A 25,152-nucleotide genomic window follows, 5' to 3' on the forward strand; every position below is an offset into this window, starting at 1 on the left:
TTTAGAGAACCTGTTGGATCTATTTGTAGAAGGGCTAAATTCCAACCTATGTCAACCATAAATTGGGGGATTTTGAAGTTAATGCAAGGTCCTACACTGGATTAGTTAATTCTTTACCCATCAGAATGCTGATTAGTAGGTAACCTCCAATATGCAAGCTCTAGGGCCATTCCAGTTACTGCATTTATTCATCGATCTTGGTAATGTAGAATTGATAATGTGCCACCTCTTGTATATTGCCAGGGCCGATTTAATGTTAATCGACAGCAGGGTGAACCAAGATTCGGTTTTAGTGCTCTGTCAGTGAGACAGAGGAGTAGGATTAGGACATCTGGCCCATCAGGTCTGCTTCACCGTTCAATAATGGCTGATCCTTTATACTCCCTCAAAACCACCTGGCCTTCTCCTGCTACCTGTGGTAAATTCCACAAATTCACCACCTACTGGCTAAAGAAGTTTCTCTGCATCAGTATTAAATGGACACCCTCTATCCTGAGGCTGTGCCCCCTTGCCCTAGAATCCCCCACCATGGGAAGCACAGAGGCAAAAAGGTTGCTGACACCTGGTGTCTTTCAACATTAGAAAGGTTGAAAAGTGATTTCTCCTCCCCCCCCCCCCAAAAAAAAATCCTTCTAAATTCCAATGAGTACAGACTCCAAGGAATCAAATATCCCTCTTATGAGAACCCTTTCATTCCCGGAATCATCCTTGTGAACTGCCTCTAGCCCCTCTCCAATGCCAACACACTTTTTTTTTTTAAAGTGAGCCTAAAACTGTTCATAATACTCAAGGTGCCCTATAAAGCCTCAGCATCACATCCATTCCCTTCTCTTGTATTCAAGGCCTCTTGGAATGTGAATGCTAACATTGCATTTACCTTCCTCAACCTGCAAGGTAACCCTTAGTGTTCTGCACAAGGACTCTCAAGACCCTTTGCATTTCAGATTTTTGGATTTTCTCTCCATTTAGAAAACAGGCTGCACATTTACTTTCTGGCAAAGTGCATGACCATGCATTTTCCAATATTGTATTTCATTTGCCACTTTCTTGTCCATTCTCCTGATCTGTCCCAAGTCCTTCTGCAGCTGACCCATTTACTCAGCACTACCTGCCCCTCCAATCTTAGTATCATCTGCAAACTTGGCAACAAAGGCATCTATTCAGTCAGCTAGATCATTGATATACGGCATAAAAAGCAGCGTCACAGCACTAGTCACTGGCAGCCAACCAGATAAAGCAAACATTAACAGAAAAACTAAAGCTGTGACCACAGCTGCTAGACTAGAAATTAAATCCACAACCTCACAACACAAGACACAAATACTGACTTTGTGTCAAATCTTATGCATTTGACAGTTTGGTCCATCTGGAGTTTACCCACAAATGGAAGGTCAAACAAGCTGCCCCCGTCCCCAAGACAACCAGTGCATCACTGCTGGAAACTCCATGCCCTGTAGCTGGTTTAAGTACAATGAGAGTGAGGTATTGTCAAAGGCCTTTAATCCTTACAAAAGTAGTACAACCATTTCTTTTCTACAGGTTCAGTAATGCTATTCAAATAAATGTCATAACTCTGCATGAACCAGCTACAGTAAAACTGAATTTCATCCAGCTTGCACTGAATTCTGTCAGAACATAGCACAGGCCCTTCTAGCCTGCAGTGTTGGACAACCCATATAAACCTACTCTATGATCAATCTAACCCTTCCCTCCTACATAATCCTTTCATCCATAAGTGTCTCTTAAGTTCAGGCAGATGGGGCTCGTCAGCGGTGGTTGGCAGTTCACCTAGGAACAGGGAAACTCTGATCTCAAATCTCCACTGCTTTGCAGCTATGCCCACAAATGAAGGCTTTGAAAGCAAACCCAGAGGGGAAAAAAATCTGGAGTTGGAGTCCCAAAGGCAGTCCTGCATTGAGTTCAGTGCTAACTGTTAACTCCTGTGATGCTGCTGGTACTAAACTGTATTGGTCTCTGCCATTCCTTTGGTTTCATTAGTTGTGTGAAGAGGGGGAGCTTTCTACATGGGCAATAGCTTGCTCTCCATATTGTACTGCTCAGGCTGACATACCTGGACAGCTAGGACACAATGTCCATAGTCAACTGACAGGTGGCCTCAGTCTCTTAAATGTCCCTAATCACTTACCACTGTGTAAAATGACAAACGAACATCTGCAGATGCTGGAAATCCAAGCAACACATACAAAATGCTGGAGGAACTCAGCAGGCCAAGGTGGGGGGGCGGGGGGTGTATATCTCGTACAGTCGACACTTAAAATGACTACCTTTGACATCTCCCCTTAAATTGATGCCCTGTGGTAATGGCAGTTTCTATTCTGGGACAAGGGTAGTGATTGTCCACGCTGGTCCGGTAAAAGTTGCCTTGTGCACGCCAAAGAGAAAAGCAGTACCTCTCCGAATGTTTTCTAATCCAGGCAGCATTCTGGTAAGTCTCTGCACCCACTCTAAGGCTTCCACATCTATCCAATAATGAGATAACCAAAACTGAACACAATTCTTCCAGTGTGGGACTGCAGGGGTTGTGTTGTCTTCTGTGAGATGTGGGAATTATTATCCAGCCTTGTGCATAACCACATTTGCACCAGGTGCACTGAACTGCAGGTCAATGACCTTTGGCTACATACAGGAAACTGAGGTGGTGATAGGAGCTGCAGGCAGGTAATCACCCCCGAGTTGTAGGAGGCAAGTAAATAGGTGATTGTCAGGAGAAGGGAGGAAATGGGCAGCCAGTATAGATTAGATTCAACTGTATTGTCATTGGGCCAAGTACAGATATAAAGCCAATGAAATGCAGTTAGCATCTAACCAGAGATGCAAAGAATAATGTTATTTACAAAATAACTGCAAATAAAAAAAGTGCTACAGCACACAAATATAAAAGGACTGAAACAGTACAATACAGATGCAATACTCAGAAGTTTGCATCGATTCAGCATGTCACTAAAACTTCAACAAACTTCTATAGGTTCACAGTGGAGTATCTCCAAACTGACTGCATCACAACCTGGTATGAAAACACCAAAGGAGAGGAATGAAAATTACAGAAAGTGGTGGCTATAGCCCAGTCTATCACAGGCAAAGCCCTCCCCACTATTGAATGCATTTACAAGGGTTGACGTGCATCAAGGACCCCCACCATCCAGGCTATGCTCTTTTCTCACTACTACCATCGGGCAAGAGGTACAGGAGCCACACTGCCAGGTTCCAGAACCATTACCCCAAAATGGCATGGATAATATTACTCATCTCAACTCTGAATTGATTCCACAACCTGCAGAGTCAATTTCAAGAACTTTAGATTCATTACACTACATTGATTCAACTTTGTCATTGTGCTGAGTACAGATACAAAGCCAATGAAATGCAGTTAGCATCTAACCAGAAATGCAAAGGATAGTGTTATTTACAAAATAACTGCAAATAAAAAGTGCTACAGCATACAAATATAAAAGTACTGAGATAGTACAATATGGGTGCAATACTGATTAGTGCTGTGATGTGAGGTTCAGCAGGGCCACAGCCTCAGGGAAGACGCTCTTCCTGTGCCTGCTGGTGTGGGAGCAGAGGCTCCTGTAGCACCTACCAGCTGGGAGGAAAGTGAAAAGTCCATGGTTAGGGTGAGATGCACCCTTGATAATGCTGCTTGTCCTGCCCAGGCAGCATTTATGGTAGATGTTCTCAATGGTGGGCAATTGGGTGCCGATAATCCGCTGGGAAGTTTTCACCACAAGCTGAAGTGCTTTGCAGTCCGATATAGAGTTTCCCTGTGGCTGTTCCCCTCAGTATTAAATATACTGTTTAAGGGGATGACCTACCCTGGGGGAGCCACAGCAACTGCATCTCTGACACTGTAGCTCAGAAGAGGAGTTCAGTAGTGATAGGAGATTTCATGGTAAGAATAGACACTAGACTTTGTGGATGCGATAGAAAACCTGGATGGTATGTTGCCTGCTAGATGCCAGGGGTGTCTCAGATTGGGTCCACAACATTCTAAAGAGGAAGGGTGAGCAGCCAGAAGCCTTAGTACATATTGGCACTATTGATATAAGTAGGAAATCCAGGGAGGTCCTGAAAAGAATTTAGGGAACTAGGTGGAAAGCTGAAAAGCAGGACCTCCAGTGTAGCAATATCTGGATTGCTTCCTGTACCACCCATCAGAGTAAGATTAGGATGGTTTGACAGATGAATTTGTGGCCAAGTAACTATTGAAGATGAGCAAGGTTTCAGATTTCTGGATCTTTGGGATCTGGGGAAGGTATGACCTGTGTAAAAAGCAATATACACAAAATTGGTTGTGTGGATAGTCCTGACGAAGGGTCCCAGCCCAAAACGTCAACTGTACCTCTTCCTATAGAGCACCTGCTGCGTGCACCAGCAATTTTTATGTGTTGTTTGAAATTCCAGCATGTGCAGATTTCCTCGTGTTGGTGTGGATAGTCAGAGGCTTTTTCCCCAGGGCTGAAATAGCTAGCACAAGAGGGCACAGTTTTAAGGTGCTTGGAAGTAGGTACAGAAGAGATGTCAGGGGTTAAGTTTTTTTTTATATAAATGCAGAGTGTGGTGAGGGTATGGAATGGGCTGCCACCGATGGTGGTGGAGGCAGATACAATAAGGTCTTTTAGAACATAGAATAGTACAGCACAGTACAGGCCCTTCGGCCCACAATGTTGTGCCAACCATCAAACCCTGCCTCCCATATAACCCCCACCTTAAATTCCTCCATATACCTGTCTAGTAGTCTCTTAAACTTCACTAGTGTATCTGCCTCCACCACTGACTCAGGCAGTGCATTCCACGCACCAACCACTCTGAGTAAAAAAACCTTCCTCTAATATCCCCCTTGAACTTCCCACCCCTTACCTTAAAGCCATGTCCTCTTGTATTGAGCAGTGGTGCCCTGGGGAAGAGGGGCTGGCTATCCACTATCTATTCCTCTTAATATCTTGTACACCTCTATCAGGTCTCCTCTCATCCTCCTCCTCTCCAAAGAGTAAAGCCCTAGCTCCCTTAATCTCTGATCATAATGCACACTCTCTAAACCAGGCAGCATCCTGGTAAGTCTCTTCTGTATCCTTTCCAATGCTTCCACATCCTTCCTATAGTGAGGCGACCAGAACTGGACACAGTACTCCAAGTGTGGCCCAACCAGAGTTTTATAGAGCTGCATCATTACATCGTGAGGCAACTTTCAGGGATCTGTGGACATGTACCCCCAGATCCCTCTGCTCCTCCACACTACCAAGTATCCTGCCATTTACTTTGTACTCTGTCTTGGAATTTGTCCTTCCAAAGTGTACCTTTTAAGTGTCTTTTAAGAGACTCCTGGACAGGTATATGGAGCTCAGAAAAATAGAGGGCAATGGGTAACCCTAGGTAATTTCTCAGGCAAGGACATGTTTGGCACAGTTTTGCGGGCCGAAGGGCCTGCATTGTGCTGTAGGTTTTCTATGTTTCTAAAATGCTGGAGAAACTCACAGGCCAAGCAGCATCTATGGAAGAGTGCAGTCGATGTTTCGGGCCACAGGCAGGAGGGTGGGGTTGAGAAGGGAAGTAACTCAGCCATGGGGCAGGCTCAGTGGGCTAAATGGCCTAATTTGCTCCCATCATCTTTTGGTCTGCCACTTCTCAGCCCAGTCTGCATCCTCTGTCTTGTTGTAACACAGGTCAGTCTTCTATACTCTCCACACCACCAACCCTTGTATCATCTGCAAACTTACTAATCCACCTTCCACTTACTCATCCAAGTAATTCATACAGGTATTTTTAAAAGTCCCAGAACTGATCTCTGCAGAACACCACTAGTCACTGACCCCCAGGCAGATTACATTCTGTCTACAAGCCAATTCTGAATCTGGACTGCCAAGTTTCCATGGACTGAATCAGCCTACGATGGAAAACCTTTTCAAACACCCAAAATCCTGAAGGGCATCAGCTCAAGACATCTACTGTATGTTGATTTCCAAGGATGCTGCCTGACCTACTAATTTCCTCCAGCATTTTATGTTTTGCTTTAGGTTTTGAGCATCTACAGAATTTCATTTATGTAACTAAAATCCATTATACCATATTCACTGCACTAGCTTCAGTCTGTTTTGCTACTTCCTCAAAATAAAAATCACTCAGGTTCGAGGTACAATCACCCCTCAAAAAGTCATGCTGACCATCCCTGTTAAGACCAAGTTTCTCCAAATACTCATCAATCCTGTGCTGAACACACCTCTACATCATAAACAAGATTTTGCTGGTGCTGGAAATACACAGCAACACACAAAATGCTGGAGCAACGCAGAAGTCAGGCAGCATCTGTGGAGGGGGAATGTTTTGGGCAAAGACCCATCATTAGCAGTGGAGAGAAAGGGGGAAGATGCCAGTGCAAGATGGTGTACTGGTCCATGTAACTACATCACAGCAACACACAAAATGCTAGAGGAACTCAGCTGGCCAGGCAGTATCTATGGAAAAACCGTACAGTCAACATTTTGGGCCGAGACCCTTCAGCAGGACCGTAGAGGAAAAAAAGTCTTTCTCTAAAGGGTCTCAGCCTGAAACATGGACTGTACTCCCCCCCCATAGATGCTGCCCTGCTCAGCCTGCTGAATTCCTCCAGCATTTTGTGTGTTGCTTGGACTTCCAGCACCTGCAGATTTTCTTTTTTGTGACCTTTGTTCTTAATATTTCTCACATTCAAGTAAAACATTTAACCCATCCATCTGACTGCATTTATGCCCCATCTGCTGCCTATCCCTCCACAAATCTCTCTACCTGCTGCATCTAACGACACCACTACCTCATCCTCTGGCTCTTGTCCCCATCTCCCTGACAACCAAGTTTAAACCCCACCCCCAAACTACTCCAGCAAACCTGCCCAAAGGCAACACTGGGAGGTACTTCGAGTTGTGGTGTAACCTGTCACTTTTGTACAGGTCATACCTTCCCCAGAAGAGATCCCAATGACCCACGACTTCCCTCAAGAACCTCCGTCTCAGCTTCCTGCTCAACTCCTTTTGTTTGCTCTTCAGGACCTCATCCTTTTAAGCTATGTCACTGGTACCAATGTGTACCATGACTTCTCCTTGCTGACCCTCCCCTTTAAGAACATCATGGACTTGAACCTGGCATGCAACATTTGGGAACCTCCTGTTCCCCTAAACAATAAATCCCCCATTATTACTGCTTTCCACATCTTTCTCCCTCTTCACCACCTCCCTTTCTGAGCCAGAGGCAGACTCAGTGCCAGAGACCTGGCTCCTGCAGTTTTAATCTGGTAGATTGCCCCCTCCCACCTCCCCAACAGCATCCAAAGCAGAATACTTGTTATTGAGGGGAACAACCAGAGGGACACACTGTACTGATCTTTCCTGACAGTCACCCAGCTACTTCCTTGTAACTCCTATCAGCCCTCTGGTTCCCCAACTGGCTCAAAGGTTACACAGCTCTAGTTCCTTTGGAGTTACAGCATTGTCACAGTCATTATAACAGGCATCATCATGAGAGACCTGCAGTCTCCTTGACTTCAAGTTCATTGTCATCTGACAACCAAGTGAAACACTCTTCTAGACTGCACTCAAAGCACATCACACACAGCACAAAACCAAAATGTTACAAGTTAATAAAATATAATTCAAAATGCATCTAGTAAAGTATAGCAAAGGTAAACAGTTGGCTGTCCTAGTGACAAGACCTCTATGATGGCCGGGTATTCGTTAGTCTCACAGCCTGAGGGGAAGGCCGTTACCCAGTCTGGCAGTCTTAGTTCTGACGCTATTGTACCTCCTTTCTAATGGAGGAGGGTCAACAAGACTGTGGGATTGGTGTTGGAGATCTTCAGCAATGCTTTGGGTCCTTCATCTGCAATGCTCCTGGTAAATGCCACTACAAACAGGAGGGAGACCCCAGCAATCCTCCCAACAGTTTTTACTCCTCTCTGTAGGGTCCTGCAGTCAGATGCCTTGCAGCTTCCATACCACACAATGATACAACCAGACAGGACAATCTCAGTGGTGCTCCTGTGGAAAGATGCTAGAATGGGGGCAAGGAGACTTGCATGCCTCAACCTCAAAGTGTAGGCACTGCTGGACCTCTTTCAGCAGAAAGAGGTCCAGGTTTAGATTGTCTGTTATGTGAACAGCAAGGAACTTTGTGCTTTTCACTCTCTCCATGGCAGAGTCAGTGATGTGCAATGGAGAGTGGTTGACTTGTACTTTCTTGAAGTCCACAATCATCTCTTGTCTAACCCACACTGAGACTCAGGTTGTTCTCACACCATTTGACAAGCCTCCCTACCTGCTCTCTGCATGCAGACTCATCATTATTGCTGATGAGGCCAACTGCTGTTCTATCAGTGAACTTCATGATGCAGCTCGAGTTGAATCTGGCAGTGCAGTCATGAGCCAGCAGCAGGCCGAGCATGCAAAAAAACTAAGGCAAGTTCTTCCAGCTCCATGTTTTTGCTTTCTATCGGTTTATGCTTTGAGTTACAAAACTTAACAGTGCCACTGAGAAAGTTTTCAACAAACCCAAGACAACTACCTGCCTGTTGAAGTGCAGCAAGATGTTCAACTTTTTTAAAACATAACACACTTTCCTCCCAAGCGGAGCAAACTCTTTTTAAAAAAAGGCAAAAAACGGACAAATTCACCATCTAATCAAACTATAAAATAGAAAACTAAAATGGCTGGCTACATTGGAAAGATAGACATTTTGATTTTTGTGTATGGAACAAATTAAACAGCATTTTAAAGCACATGAAACAGTAATGAGAAGCAACTACCAGTTTTGCTGATGCATTGGATTTAAAGGCATTTTGTTTGCTTAGCAGTTTGACTGCTCCACCAAAATCAGCCAAAATGAGCTTTGGTTATATCATGAAAGTAATGCCAGAACATTTAGAACCGAAAGCATTGTTGATTACAGAATCTTTAGGTTTCACAAGCAGAATCAAAAAGCATACATGGCTGAATTGAAGAGATTGTCTAAGCATTAGCAGTTCAGTAATGAGCTTAATGATTGTTCACTTTGTGTAATCTCACAAGACAGCTAACTGAAGCACAACTTAGATTTAAAAGAGCAGTTGAAATAACCGTATTGATAGAATCATCAGAGACACACAATTGAGTTGCAGTTAGGAATGAAAGTGAGCACGAACAAAATTATAGCATCTAAACAGAAACTGGCCTGGCCATACAAATTGTGTCACCATTGTGGCAGGGGCTCACATACATCAGACCAATGCAGGTTTAAAGGCAAAACTTGCAGAAAATGCAACAAAGCAGGACACACACAAACAGCATGTCAGGCAGACAAAGATACATTGACTGCACAGGGAAGAGAAAATGTTAAAGTCAAGTTGCAGTTTCAAAAAGAGCATGCCGTTGATTTTAGAAAAATCTGAATGATGCGAGTACCACGGGACTGAGTAGCCTTGAGCTATTCAATGTGAAAACTAACAGATGAGCAATATGGCTTACACCAGAAGTGTTCAGCAAATCAACTAAAATGGCATTGGACACTGGCTCAGCCATTTCAGTCATTCCACAAAATGAGTTTTATCAGCATTTCAAGATACTAAACTGAAGCCTGCAGATATTGAACTATTGTGCAAAAATAACTTAAATATTAAATACACAATTTTGTGAATACAGTGCTTGATTACTCATTTTTGCTTAAATAACTCATTGGAGGTTATACGTATAACTGTGCGAATTGCACACGTCATGCTGTCACCTGAAATGTGCAGGCCCATTTAACATAAAGCAAAGTTAGTCTCACATATCGGACTCCCGTGCCTTCCTTTGAACTAGTTCAATGCTTTGAATTTATAAAAAATTAACACCAACTAAGCACTTTTACTGGAGAAAAAACTCCTGTGAGAATTACATTCTTAATGAAATACAACAACCAACAAGCCACATTGAGCTTGTAGTTGGTAAAGCTAGGAGGGCCAGCATTGTAGGAATGTGACTAGCTGAGACAACTACAACTTGATTGGAGAACTATCTGCTAAAGAGTCAACTGAAAGCAAATTAAGTAGTGGATGATGCCACAGCAGTTTTGAGGATGGTATTGGAAAGCTCAAATGTATCACAGGTGAAATAGTGTTAAATGAACGTGTGGCACCCAAGTACTATGAAGCTAGTCCAGTTCATTATACAATCCATATAGCCAGTGAACTACATCATATGGAGACGGAAGGAATTCTTTCCAGGATGAGTGAAGCTCATGGGCAACACCAGTGGTCCCACTAGTCAAGAATGGGCTAGTCAGGATCTTTGGCAATTTGAAGATCACCATCAACCCACTACAGAAAATAGATCAGTCTCCTTTGCCCACAATAGAGGATAGTTTTGCAAACCTTTCTGGAGAAAAACACTTAAGTAAAGTGGACTTAGCTGAGTCCTGCCTGAAGATGGAGATGAAGAAAAGCCCAAACTGTTTCTCATCATAAACATCCACAAAGGGCTTTAGACCATAAGACCTTAAAATATGAGCAGAATTAGGCTATTTAGCCGATCGAGTCCGCTCCACCATTCAATCATGGCTGATCCTTTTTTACCATCTTCTCTTCAACCCCATTTCCCAGCCTTCTCCCTGTAACCTTTGATGCCATGTCCAATCAAGAATTTATCAATCTCTGCCTTAAATACGCCCAACAACCTGGCCTCCACAGCTGCATATGGCAACAAATTCCACAAATTCACTACTCTCTAGCTAATGAAATTTCTCTGCTTCTCTGTTTTGAAAGGGTAACCCTCTGTTCTGAAGCTGTGCCCTCTTGTCCTACACTCTCCCACCAAGAGGAAACATCGTTTCCACATCTACTGTCTAGGCCTTTCAATATTTGAAAGGCTCCAATGAAATCCCCCCTCATCCTTCTGAATTTGAGTGAGTACAGACCCAGAGCCATCAAACAATCCTCATGTGATAACCTTTTCATTCCTGGAATCATCCTTGTGAACCTCCTCTGGACCCTCTCCAATGCCAGCACATCTTTTCTAAGAGGAGGGGCACAAAATTGTTCACTATACTCAAGGTGACGCCTCACCAGTGCCTTATCGCTATAATAGGCTCATTTTTGGAGTAGCATTTGCACCTACACTCTGGCAGAAAGTGATGGACCAGGTGCTGTAAGGCAGCCCAGGCACTCAGTGCTACCTGGATGACATCATTGTCACTGGTGAGGATGACAAGGAACATCTCCAAAATCTCAAGACAGTGTTAAAAAGATTTAGAAGATTCTGGGCTCAGGGCATGTCACAACAAGTGTGAATTCTTAAAACCAAGCACTACTGCGGTCACACCCTTGCCAAACAATTACACAAGTGTGCTGAGAAAATTCAAGCAGAGGTGGATGCTCCAAGACCAAAGGACGAGTCACAGATGTGGCCCTTTTTAGGATCTGTCAATTAATATAACAGGTTCCTGCCAAGCCTGACTACTGTGCTCCACCTCTTGAACTCATTACTGCAAAACAGGAAGAAATGGCAATGGACAAAGTAATGAGGTGGGTTTCTAAAAGGTAAAGGAAATTGTGACAGATACTGTACTCACACATTGTAATCCACATCATCCAATGAAGGTTGTCACTGCCAACACGTCTAAAGCTATCAGAACCACTTCCCACAGTCCTAGGGGCAACTCCTACAACCTTCACAGAGGAGGCCCCAGAACCTGAGATTGTTTCACAGCCACAAGTCACCTGTCAAGCAGAGTGAATCCCCCCACCCTGCGAGGAAAGATGTCATCCCATAAGAGCAAGAAATCCTCTACAGAGATTAAATCTTTAGGCCTGAATAGGACAATTTAGAATTCACTATGCTGTACAGTGGTTGTACAAATAATTCATTACCATAATACACAATGGTGCAAGTCATCACACCACCACATCATACGGGCACACCTCATGAAGTACGTACAAAACTAGGACACATTCTCCCCACTCCATGTTTTTGCTTTCAATTAGTGTATGTTTTGGAGTTACAAAACACAGCACTATTTTTGACCAAGTTACTTGAGATCTATGAAATGTTTCAGTCAAAATACTTGTAGTATAATAGGAACATAAATAAGCATGCACACAAATCTTTCCCCTCAGACATTTTGGTGCCAGATTACAGACAATATTTACACACAAAATGTAAAATGGCTTCTATTCTTACAAATGGACAAGGAAGCACATGAAGTTTGTGACTGACAATTTAGCATTTGACATGGAAAAAAAAAATTTATAGCCTACTCTCCAGTGAAACAAACATGCTTCATTAACAATAACAAGTCTCCAATGACCATCAACTACCCATTTCCACTAATCCTATGTTAATCCCACTCTGTTCTCCCATATTCTTCTCAACTCTCCATGTCTGTGTAGGTGATAACTTACAGTGGCCAATTAGCCAGCAACCTACATGTCTAAGGGAGGTGGGAGCACATCTGTTTAGGAACAGGCGGAGGTACAGATGAGCTCTGAATTGAAAAGTAAAAACAGTTTCTCCTCTTAACAACCAAATGACTAATAATGTTGAATCATACTTGGAGGCACAACAAATGCTAGTAAACTTCAAATATGTTTCACAATCTAAATTAGCTTACACAATTTCAGAATGAGACTTGTAGAGCACCAAGAATGAGAGCTATTATTTAAAATCCTTCATGAGAAAGAAGCCTGCACCTTTAGTGTGACCTGACCAAAACATCAAGATAAAATATGATTTGGTTGACTCCTCAAATCAGTAGGAAGCTCAAGAGTTTGAAACAGCAAACATCATTATAACTTCAGTGTAAATTTAGCATGGGCAATGTGTGCAGCCTTGTAGGGATTGATCATAATCTTAAAAATAAACTAATTGATTAGAATACTGTCATGTTATCTGTACTTCAATATCAGAACAATCTCAAAAGCGAGTAAAATACAAAGACAAGTTAGTGAACTCCGTGTTCGAGTCAACTTACATTTTTAATAGAAATAAAAAGGAACTTTGTAAAGCTATTAATTTTATTCCACAAATCACTTGCATTCACAAAATTGGCAAATGGGGAGAGAGAGTACAAAGTTTTTCTCACCTGCAGAACTTTATCCTGGCAAACAAACATCGAGGAAAAAAACAACTTACTTCACTAAAACAAGATTATTCGATTATGCACAGACACTACTATTGTGACAGAATGATTGTTGTCTTTTTCATAATCTATTGGCTCTATTCAAGCCAAAATTGGATGTTTGCAATGGAAAAGGATTGCACAGACCAGCAACATCTTTGAGTACGTAACATTTTAAATACAGTTTATACCAGTTCAAATAACATTACAGTGGAAGCATTTCTGAACAGTCTATTTCAGCACAAAATTGCTTACCTCTGTTCTTGTCATACAACTTTTCTTTTTAACTATTCGGTCATTGCTTGCTTCAATTAAGTGGCTTCCAAACTTTCGTTTTGATGATACCCTTTTCTCAAGAAAGCTTTCCTGGGCAGCATTTAAAAGTTGTTCTGAGCACAAGTGAACATTTTGGTGCCTGAAGTCATGTTTCCCAGGGTCTTGAGCAACAAATACGTTCAGAAGTTCGTGATCTCTTTCACCATTCATGTTGAAAGTAGACGATTCAGTCAGTACATCCAACTCCAAGGATCCAAACTGCTGCTGTCCAGGATCTGCCACAGAACTGTTGATTGCAAGTGCCAGTTCATGTACTCTGTTAGAAAGCAATTCCGATTCCCTGGAAGATTGTGGAACCACACCATTGGTGGTCACAGTTTCCATCTGGATGGAATTTAACTCGGTATAACTGTGTGCAGGCAGAAAAGTTGTCAGCAAGGATTGTTTGTATGGTTTTACTGTTACAATGGTACGAGATAGATAGCTTGTCTTTTCAGAACAGACATCTTGCATAAATCGTCTATCACTATCCGGTTCACTTGAAGTGCTCTCCAAATCTCCATCATATGGATCCAAACACTTTCGAATAAAAGTTACATTTCATTAGAAGTTTACAAATAAATTAGTTTCTTTCTCATCTCAAAAGAGATTCTGCACAATTAAAATAATTTGAAGACAACTTCTCTAAACCATTAATTTAAAAAAAAACATTCACCAGTAGATTAATCCAGATGTCAAAAGGAGATGTAAAAGCTGCAGATCTGAAAATCTGAAATAAAAACATGCTGGGGATACATACTGTGTGGACATGAGGAAAGGTCATTTTATAAGATTCTTTATTATGCAAAATTTAAATACAGTGCCCAGTAGACAACTGAAAAGAGAATTTTACTTGAATCACTACCATATGCAGTTACAATTCCTACATTTGCTGTTTCTTTTGCTGCACCTGAGAGATGACACTTCGTAAATTAAGTAGCCACAGTTCATATGAGATTTATATTCTTAAAACCTGTAAACTGCTAAGGAAACTTCTGCAGTAAGCACTGTACTTCAAAGACATTTACACGAATTAACATTACTAAGAACCTACCAGCTGACTCTGATCAGAAAACCCAGAAGGTAAATACAACTGCTGGATACACCAGAGAGACTGCCATGGTCTCAGGAAAACATGGATGCAGGGCAGGACTTCAGACAAGATGGAAGCACAATCTTCAGGTTCCCCTCCCTAACATCCTCCTGGCTAATTGTAGTCATTGGAAAACAAGACTGAAGACCTCAGAACAAGATTGCTTTATCAGAGGAACATGTGGGACTCTGTGTATTCTGTTTCACAGAGATATGGCTCCCTCCCAATGCTTCTCACACAGTACTCCAGCTTGAGACTTTTAGTGATCCACCACATGGACCAGATGGAAGGATTGGGCAAGAGAAAAAGGCACCACCATCTGTTTTATGATAAACTCATCGTGGTGGCCTTGTCCCATTCCCGTTCCTCTGACCTGGAATACCTGGCAGCAAATGTTGAGGGAATAGCTGAGACAGGGTGCAAACAACTTTGTCCAGGAGATAACATTACTTTAAGTGCTGTCTAAGAGGGGGATAAATGCTAATTAAATCTTAGCTGATCCATCTGGAACAGAGCAAATAGGGGATGATGATGAGATATGAAAAAGAGATAGAAGAACAAGGAATTACAGAATATTACAGTTGAAGACAACACCTCATCATGACTGCTTAGGTTACAGAGATTTGCCTTTACAGAATTCACAAATCATGACCCAAAAATTTAAGACAGAATAAAAGTCAAGGAGTCTTAAGGACTCTAACAGGCTGAAATGGAAGATGAAGCATTGGCCTAGCTTACATTGGGCTTTGATGGAACAGCGTAGGCAACCAAGGCATGCACATCAGAGTAGGATGTTGAATCAAAGTGGCAGGCAAGGAGTCTATAATAATCACCCAATGCAAGTTTACTTTGAACATTTTGGTAATTCAGTATCACTAGAAATCTTCCTTTAGACAAGCTATTTGAACATACTTTAGATTTATTTTAAGCTCCAGGTAAATACTCACTTCATTTACAGTATTCTGATTCTTTGTTGAATCGGGTAAACTTCGGTTCAAAACCTGCAGGGGATAGATAAAGCAACATTTTTTTCTAAAAAAAAGACATGTAATGTTTAAACACTTTCAACGAAAGAGAAAATTACCTCGGCAGTGCAAGTATCTGATTCAGACTCTGTACTTGATTCTACTTTACACTTTTCCTGGAAGGTAAAAAGAAAGTGCAACTTTTCAATATTATTGAAATTAGCTTATAAATAAATACATTTTAAACTTACCTTGTACTTAGTTGCCAGTACTTCCATGCAGTCCGGATATCTGTATAAATTTGTGCCATCAACAGGTTCTGAAATACCATGAGTTTAAGTACGTTAGTAACCTTTCAGCAGTTATGCAAATAATATGAATTTGGCCAAGCAAAGCGAACACATTAAATACACAAATCTTATTGCATTAAACCTTTGTGCCGCCAGCATTAGTGACGATGCCTTTGGCTGTCGAAGCTTTTCCCCCTGGCATTCCTTCCTCAAACTACTAATCCTTTAGTTCCCTCCTTTCCCTTAACAAACCTCCCCAAACCTCCTCTCGTAGCTCGACGTGTTTTGTTTGGTGGTCTCCTAAAACTTAAGTTAGGCCACCTCCTCGGGGTTGTTATAGATGGGCAGTACGATATGGAGAGCGAGCAGCTGCCCCTCTCCACGCATCTGGTGAAGCCAAAGGAACGGCAGAGACTGATATAGTTTGGCACCAGCAGCGCCGTAGGACAAGCTCCCTCCATCTGTTAAATGCTTCTCAAATAACCTCTGACAACCAGTTCCAGCTGCAGGCCTTTACGCGTGGCTTATCTACCAAGGCCAGCGGGACCATTTCTACCGGCAGGAGAAGGAGCAAAGGCGGGTTATCATTTCGGACAGGTGGGGCTTGTCAGCCGTGGTTGGCAGCTCATCTAGAAGGAAAACTCTGATCTCAAACCTCCGCTGCCTTGTGGCTATATCCACCCACGGGGAAAGCTTCGGGAGTAAACTCCAAGGAAAAAAAATCCGGAGCTGGAGCCCCTAAGGCGTCCTACGTCGCTGCTGGTGTCAAACTGTATCGGTCTCTGCCGTTCCTTTGGGTTCACCAGATGCGTGGAGAGGGGGAGCTTGCTACATGGGCAACAGCTTGCTCTCCATAGCGTACTGTCCAGGCTTGTTTACCCAGACAGCTAGGACGCAACATCCGTGGTCGATCCTGACCAACAGAGACCTACAGCTTTGCTCTGTACTTCTGCCGCTAAACAATACATTTCACGTCATACAAATGACCGATAAGCCTGATCTGATCATTCCCAGCACCCACGGTTGACCCTGACCGACTATCGAAGGCCTCAATAAAGTTATCAGCTACAAGTACCTGGACAGGTGTCAGCACTTAACTATAATTATATTTAAGTCAGCTACAATAAAAATCAGCAAATCATTACATCAAACAACAGGAATTCCACAGATGCTGGAAATTCAAGCAACACACATCAAAGTTGCTGGTGAATGCAGCAGGCCAGGCAGCATCTGTAGGAAGAGGTACAGTCAACGTATCAGGCCGAGACTCTTCATCATTACATCAGTCGTGTTTATCCCATAATTTAGCTTCGTTCTTTCATTTCAATTCTTCCCAGGTGGAGCACAGCTTCGCGTATCACTAAAAAGAAAACTCCTAAAACGCGACTCGGTGTTATTGCTGGCATCGCCCAAGAGGGCAGAACAGCCCAATTATTTGAAAACAAAGCAGCGTCACAAGAATCACTTGGACTAGGTGTTCAAGACTCCGAGCTCGGGTTTTGGCTAAAGGGGAGAGACTTTCTACAAGGTTCAGCGATAAGTTCTTACCAACCAGCTTGTGTACGTTCGTCAAGCTATAAATAAGGCCGAAATAAACATTTTTCTGTGGAATTTCTACAACAGTTGACATTAATCCTTCTGATATTTTATCATGGTAGAAATAATATGGGGAGAAACACATAACATTTAAAACACATTTCTGCAGTTGGTAGTGACCATGAGTTCTGCTGCCTCTCGAAATGGGCTATGTATAACCGACTGGCCTGTTATAAATAGACGACTTAGAGAGATGGAGGGAAAGAAATAAAACGACATCACACGAGGTTCTGCAGATGCTGGCTATCTTGAGCAACACACACACACACACACACAAAATGCTGGAGGAACTCAGCAGGCCAGGCAGCACCTACAGAAACAGAGTACAGTCAACATTTCTGCCCGCGACCCTTCACGTCGACTGAAGTCCTGCTGAAAGCTCTCGGCCCGAAACGTCGACTGTACTCTTCTCCATAGATGGTGACCGGCCTGCCGATTTCCTCCAGCTTTTTGTGTGTGTCGCATGCATTTCCAACGTCTGCAGATTTTCTCGTTTGTGACAGGAACTCAGCAAGTCGGGCAGAATTGATGGAAGGAACTAAGCAGTCGGCGTTTTGGGCTGAGACCCTTCATCACGACTCATTAAGATGCTCACACAAAGTTGCTGGTGAACGCAGCAGGCCAGGCAGCATCTCTAGGAAGAGGTGCAGTCGACGTTTCAGGCCGAGACCCTTCGTCAGGACTAACTGATTTGCTACGTTCCTCCTGCATTTTGTGTGTATTACTCAAGATAAACGACACGTATTCTTTTGTTTTAAACTCGAGTCCGACGACAATGTTCCATTTACTGTGCGTTTACCGATTTACTGCATTTCACCGTATTGTTCGATGTACACAATAAATAATCTTGTATTTACCTTGAGCACAACAACGAAGGCGCCTTTTCTTTTTCCTCTTTCCTGGCATGGTCGGTGATTCTCCTTCAATGACAAAACATCCAACAGAAGTCGCCTAACACTTTAACTCTCGAGGGCACTAATTTCCACGTACCCCACCTGGAAACTGTTGATAATCAGAAATGACCTGGCCTATCCACTGACAAATGGGAGAGCCACATACGCCGAGCACTGATTTAGAAGTGACCAGAAAATTAATTTTTGCTCCAAAAACACCTCGGCATCGCCATTATTTTAAATGAGCACCGGGCTCTTTTAGTTCCCACTTCCATCTTAATTTGCTTCGTTTCTCTCGGAGGAATCCGAGTTCCCTCTTTGATCGAAATGAGGTGGAGAAATTTAAATTTCAAAACTTGACAATGATAATGAATATTTAGCACAATGGGTTCTCAATAACTGCGTGTAGAAGTTTCTATAAACAGAATCATAATCAAGTTTATTATCAACGGCATGTGTCGTGAAATTTGTTAACAGCAGCAGCAGTTCAATGCAATACATAATATAGGAGAAAAAATAATACATAAATAAATCAATTACAGTATACATATTGAATAGATTAAAAATCGTACAAAAACAAATAATATATATTTAACAAGTGAGTTAGTGTTCACGGGTTCAATGTCCATTTAGGAATCAGATGAAGGGGGGAAGAAGCTGTTCCTGAATCGCTGAGTGTGTGCCTTCAGGCTTCTGTACCTCCTACCTGATGGTAACAGTGAGAAAAGGGCACGCCCTGGGTACTGGAGGTCTTTAATAATGGACGCTGCCTTTCTGAGACACCGTTCCCTAAAGATGTCCTGGGTACTCTGTAGGCTAGTGCCCAAGATGGAGCCGACTAAATTTACAACCCGCTGCAGCTTCTTTCGGTCCTGTGCAGTAACCCCCCCCCCCCCCCCACCACCACCATCGCCCCCCCCCACCCCTGTACCAGACAGTGATGCAGCCTGTCAGAATGCTCTCCACGGTACAACTATAGAAGTTTTTGAGTGTATTTGTTGACATACCAAATCTCTCCAAACTCCTAATGAAGTGCAGCCACTGTCTTGCCCTCTTTATAACTGCATCGATATGTTGGGACCAGGTTAGGTCCTCAGAGATCTTGACACCCAGGAACTTGAAACTGCTCACTCTCTCCATTTCTGATCCCTCTACGAAGATTGGTGTGTGTTCCTTCTCCCTACCCTTCCTGAAGTCCACAATCAGATCTTTGTCTTACTGACGTTGAGTTCCAGATTGTCCTTTGAGGGATCAGAACCAGTATTTAAAATATTCCTCTGATTCTTTGTTCAATAAATCCATTTAAAAAGGATGTTGAATTGAATTGAATTGACTTTATTACTTACATCCTTCATTTACATGTGGAGTAAAAATCTTTACATTACATCTCCGTCTAAATGTGCAATGTGCAATTTATAGTAGTTTATAATAAATAGTATGTACAACAGGACAGTCAGTATAACATAGAAATACAGTTGTGTCAGCATGAATTAATCAGTCTGATGGCCTGGTGGAAGAAGCTGTCCTGGGGTCTGTTGGTCCTGGCTCTTATGCTGTGGTACTGTTTCCCGGAAGGTAGCAGCTGGAACAGTTTGTTGTTGGGGTGACTCGGGTCCCCAGTGATCCTTTGGGCCCTTTTCACACACCTGTCTATGTAAACGTCCTGAATCATGGGAAGTTCACAACTGCAGATGCGCTGGGCTGTCCGCATCATTCTCTGCAGAGCCCTGAGATTGAGGGAAGTACTGTTCCCATACCAGGCAGTGATGCAGCCAGTCAGGATACTCTCAACTGTGCCCCTGTAGAAAGTTCTTAGGTTTTGGGAACCCATACCAAACTTCTTCAACCATCTGAGGTGGAAGAGGCACTGTTGTGTCTTTTTCACCACACAGCCGGTATGAACAGACCACGTGAGATCCTTGGTGATGTTTATGGTGAGGAACTTCACCCTCTCAACCCCAGATCCATTGATGTCAATAGGGGTTAGCCTGTCTCCATTCCTCCTGTAGTCCACAACAAGTTCCTTTGTTTTTGCGACATTGAGGGAGAGGTTGTTTTCTTGACACCACTGTGTCGGGGTGATGAATTCTTCTCTGTGGGCTGCCTTGCATTATTTGAGATTAGGCCAATCAGTGTAGTATCATCAGCAAATTTAATTAGGAGATTGGAGCTGTGGGTGGCGACACAGTGATGGGTATACAGAGAGTAAAGGAGGGGGCTTAGGACACAGCCCTGAGGGGTTCCTGTATTGAGTGTCAGAGGGTTAGAGGTGAGGGAGCCCACTCTCACCACCTGCCGACGATCTGACAGGAAGTCCAGGATCCAGCTACACAAGGCAGGGTGAAGGCCGAGGTCTCTGCGCTCTGATGTGTGGCGGCTCTCGGGCTGAAGCATTCACTCTTTATCACTCTCCATGGACGCTACCTTCTCAGTTCCTCCAGCATTTCTTGAATATTATTCTGGATTTCCAGTATCTGCAGAACCTAATCTGTTAATGTGATGTGTTCATGTAAATTATTGCATTATATATTTGAAAAATTTGAATAATGCGATATTTCTGAAGCTAAAAAAATCAACTGTTGCACGTCAGACAGTAGCTGAACTTCTGATAAGTACTTCAAACTAGCTACTTTTTAAAAGTTCAAAGTAGATTTATTAACAAAGTACATAAATGTCACCAATACAACCCTGAGATTCGTTTTAGAGTAACCTTGTACAATTACTGTACCATTAACCATTATCCTCTGCTGTTTTGTATTCTGCTTGATTATGTATCCCAGGATCTAACTACAGTTCCTTCTTCTGTCATAGCAGCATAAATATAACATTATGTAATTTTAATTAAAACTGTTGCAAAATGAGCTTGATTCCAAAGAGACAGTGAAAGAAAAGCCTCAAGAAACTACAAATGTAATGACTTTTTCAGGGGAAAAAAAGTTCTTTAAAACGAGTTTTTGCAAAGAGTTATCAAGACTGTTCTCAGAAGGTTAGAGCACCCAGGGGAGACAATTTCAGCTAACATGAGGTCAAGAAGAGATTCTTGGTGTTCAGTGGAACAGGAGAGGGAATAAGAACGTGATTCATATGCAAGGTGAGTTTTATGGAAGACATAAAGAGGCAAGGGAAAGGAGCCCATTCTGTTCACCCTCTATAATACAAATTCTTTTGATTTTGTATGTAACACATTTATTAAAATCTCCAAATCTCCTTTTTACAAGAGATATCTTGTCTCAACCATCCATCCTCAAATCAAATTTGGAGACTAATCTGTCCATACCTTTGATTAAAATTTTCTGGGACTATATCTTTAATAATTTTCCATACCATTTACTGTTTATTTTTTCTGTTCCTGATAAGGTATGAATGGTTGAAGTCCCTGTTTAATACTGCCATAGAGCAACACACACAGGTAGAGGCTCTTTGGTCCAACGAGTCCATGCTGCCCACACAGCTGGTACCAATTTCCTGCTTTTATGCCACCCCTCAAAGTACTTTTAAAATTATATCATTTTACCTGCCTCCAACACTTACCCTGGCAGCTCATTCTATATTCTCATTACATTCTGGGTGAAAATGTTGCCCCTCAAGTCTCTTTTAAATCTTTCCTAAACCTATGCCCCCTGGTTTTGGACTCCCCTGCCCTGGGGATAAGACTGTTACCATCCCCCTTATCTATCCATCTCATAATTTTAAACACTTATGTAACATCACTCTTCATTCTCCTAGCCTGGCTAGTGTCTCCCTGTAACTCATGTCCTTTAGTCCTGGCAATGTCTGTGTAAACCTTTCCTGCATTCTTTCCAGTTTAACATCTTTTCTATAATCTGGTGACCAAAACTGTAAACAGTACTTCCAAGTACAGTCTTAATGTCCTGATTCCTATATTCAATCTCCTAACTAAAAGTCAGCATGCTAAATCACTTTTTTCAAAACTATGACACTGCTTTCAATAAAGTATACGACTGTACTCCTAGGTCCCTCTGTAAATTACACACCCTATTGCCCTAGCATTCATAGAATAAATCTCGCACTGCTTTGTCTTTCTAAAGTGCATCACCTCAAACTTAATTGTATTGAAATCCATTTGCCACTGCTCGTCACGTTTCTCTAATCGATCAAGATTCCCCTGTAATCTGAAATAACCCTTTTTCACTCTCAAGAACATCTCCTAATTTTGTGTCATCTGCACTCTTACTGATCAAACCTTGTGCATTCAAATCCAAACTATTTATATAAATAGCAAATAGCAAGATTCCTAGCCCCAAACCCCGTGTTACTCCACTCATCACTGGCCTCTGTTCTGAAAAGTAATCTTCAACCATTACCCTCTGCTTGCTACCTCTGAACCAACTTTGAATCTACCTAACCAGCTGTCCCTGGATTCCATGGCATCTAACCTTCCAGACCAACCTTTCATGCAGGACCTCGTCAAAGGCCTTGATAAAGTCCAAACAGACAACATCCACTTTGCTAAATAATATTTCCCTGTTATTCTGTATAACTAAACTATTGTCCACAAATTTGTTCTTCCCTATCTCTCTGGTAATCAGTCAGTGCAATTACTGCTTGTTTTGTTCATTTGGCATCATTTTTCAAGTTGCATTTTGAGGGAGTGTTTAATATACTGTCTGGAATTTGCAGTACTGCTCAAGGACAATTATTCTGCTGACATAAAATGAAGAGCAATGAGGAACAGCTGTTGCTGTTACTGAATATTCAGAATTTTTAAAATGCATCAACCTGCTCTGTAATGTATTCTGAAAGGCCCTACAATCACAGAGAAAATCTTATCAATTTTACTGGGACAAAAGCCCAGAAATCCACTTTATGTACACTGGTTTCTCATCAGTACAAAAGTTAGCATCCCCAGCTGTCACAAGGGAGACAGGGTTTCAATCCCCCAACAGGAAGACTATTTAATTTTTGCAATCCAGAGGGGATTAACACTACCATCCCTTTAAAACTATTCAATAAACTCCAAGACCTAGGCCTCAATAACTTCCTGTGGAACTGAATCCTCGATTTCTTCACTTGCAGACACCATTCTGTTTGGATTCTCCACAATTCCCACTCCTCCAGGTGCACCATAAAGTTGTGTTGCTTAGCCCCCTGTTCTACTTGCATTATGCTTATCATTTTGAGGCTAAGTACAGCTCCAACGCCATACTTAAGTTTGCTGACTACACCACTGTTGTTGGCCAAGTCAAAGGTGGTGACGAATCAACATATAGGAGGGAGTCTGAAAACCTGGCTGAATGGTGCCAACATCTCACTTAACCAGAACAAAACCAAAGAGCTGATTATTGGCTACAGGAAGAGGAAACTGGAGGTCCACCAGTCAGCATCAGAGAATCAGAGCTGGAGAGAGTCAGTAACTTTAAATTCATCAATGTTATCATTTCAGAAGGCGTGTAAGTGTCATTGCAAAGCAGACACAACAGCATCTCTACTTTCTTAGAAGTTTGCAAAGATTTGGCGTATCATCTAAAACTTTGTCGAATTTCTGTAGATGTACGGTTGAGAGTATACTGACTGGTTGCATCATAGCTTGGTATGGCAGCACCAATACCCTTGAATGGAAAGGCCTACAGAAAGTTGTCCTGTCACAGGAAAGCATCTTCTATCATCAAGAACCCCCACTATCCAGGGCATTCTGTCTTCTCACTGCTGCCATCAGGAAGTAAGATTATTATCGAAGTACATATATACCATTATATACAACAGTTTTATTTTCTTGTGGGCTTACTCAATAAATCTGTAGAATAATAACCATAACAGGATCAATGAAAGACCAGACCAACCAGGGCATTCAGCCAGAATGCAGAAGGCAACAAGCTGTGCAAATACATAAACAAAGAAACACAAGAGCCTTTGGTCCCACACCACCAGATTCAGGAACAGTTATTACCCTTCATCCATCAGGCTTCTGAACCAGAGTGGACAGCTTCACTCACACGAACACTAAACTGATTCCACAGGCTATGGACTCATTTGCAAGGACACTACAACTGGTGTTTTCAAAGCAGCTCACACAAAATGCTGGAGGAACTCAGCAAGTCAGGCAGCATCCATGAAAATGAATAAACAGTCGACGATTTGGGCCAAGACCCTTTCTCAGGACTTTATTACTTATTTATCTGTTTAGTATTATTATTTTGATTTTTTAATTTTTGTATTTACACAACTTGTCTTTCACACATTGGTTATTTGTCCATCTTGTGTGCAGTTTTTCATTGATTTTATTGTGCTTCTTTGTATTTAACCATATAACCATATAACAATTACAGCACAGAAACAGGCCATCTCGGCCCTTCTAGTCTGTGCCGATCTCCTACTCTCACCTAGTCCCACTGACCTGCACTCGGTCCATAATCCTCCATTCCCTTCTTGTCCATATATCTATCCAATTTAACTTTAAACAACAACATCGAACCTGCCTCAACCACTTCTGCTGGAAGCTCGTTCGACACAACCACCGATCTCTGAGTAAAGAAGTTCCCCCTCATGTTACCCCTAAACTTTTGCCCTTTATCTCTCAACTCATGTCCTCTTGTTTGAATCTCCCCAACTCTCAATGGAAAAAACCTATCCACGTCAACTCTATCAATCCCTCTCATAATTTTAAACACCTCTATCAAGTCCCCTCTCAACCTTCTACGCTCCAAAGAATAAAGATCTAACTTGTTAACTAATTTACTATGAATGCCCACAAGAAAATTAATCTCAGGATAGTATACGGTGACATATATGTACTTTGATAATATATTTACTTTGAATCTTTTGAACCTTTGACCCGAAATGTCGACTGTCTATTTCTCCACAGATGCTGCCTAACCCACTGGTTTGCTCCAGATTCTAGCAGCTGCGATCTCTTGTGTCTCCAAAAA

General features: G+C 42.3%; 1 long non-coding RNA gene across 1 annotated transcript in view; it reads right to left on the bottom strand.

Moving 5' to 3' along the window:
* The window catches only part of LOC140204184 (uncharacterized), an 85,851-nt gene extending 72,151 nt beyond the window's left edge, over window positions 1-13,700 (bottom strand). The window contains exon 1 of the long non-coding RNA XR_011887552.1: window positions 13,369-13,700. This is a non-coding gene — a long non-coding RNA (uncharacterized lncRNA). The remainder of the gene's footprint in view (window positions 1-13,368) is intronic.
* Between the last annotated feature and the right edge of the window lie 11,452 nt (window positions 13,701-25,152).

Source organism: Mobula birostris, chromosome 1 (assembly GCF_030028105.1).
Source record: "Mobula birostris isolate sMobBir1 chromosome 1, sMobBir1.hap1, whole genome shotgun sequence".
Lineage (NCBI taxonomy): Eukaryota > Metazoa > Chordata > Chondrichthyes > Myliobatiformes > Myliobatidae > Mobula > Mobula birostris.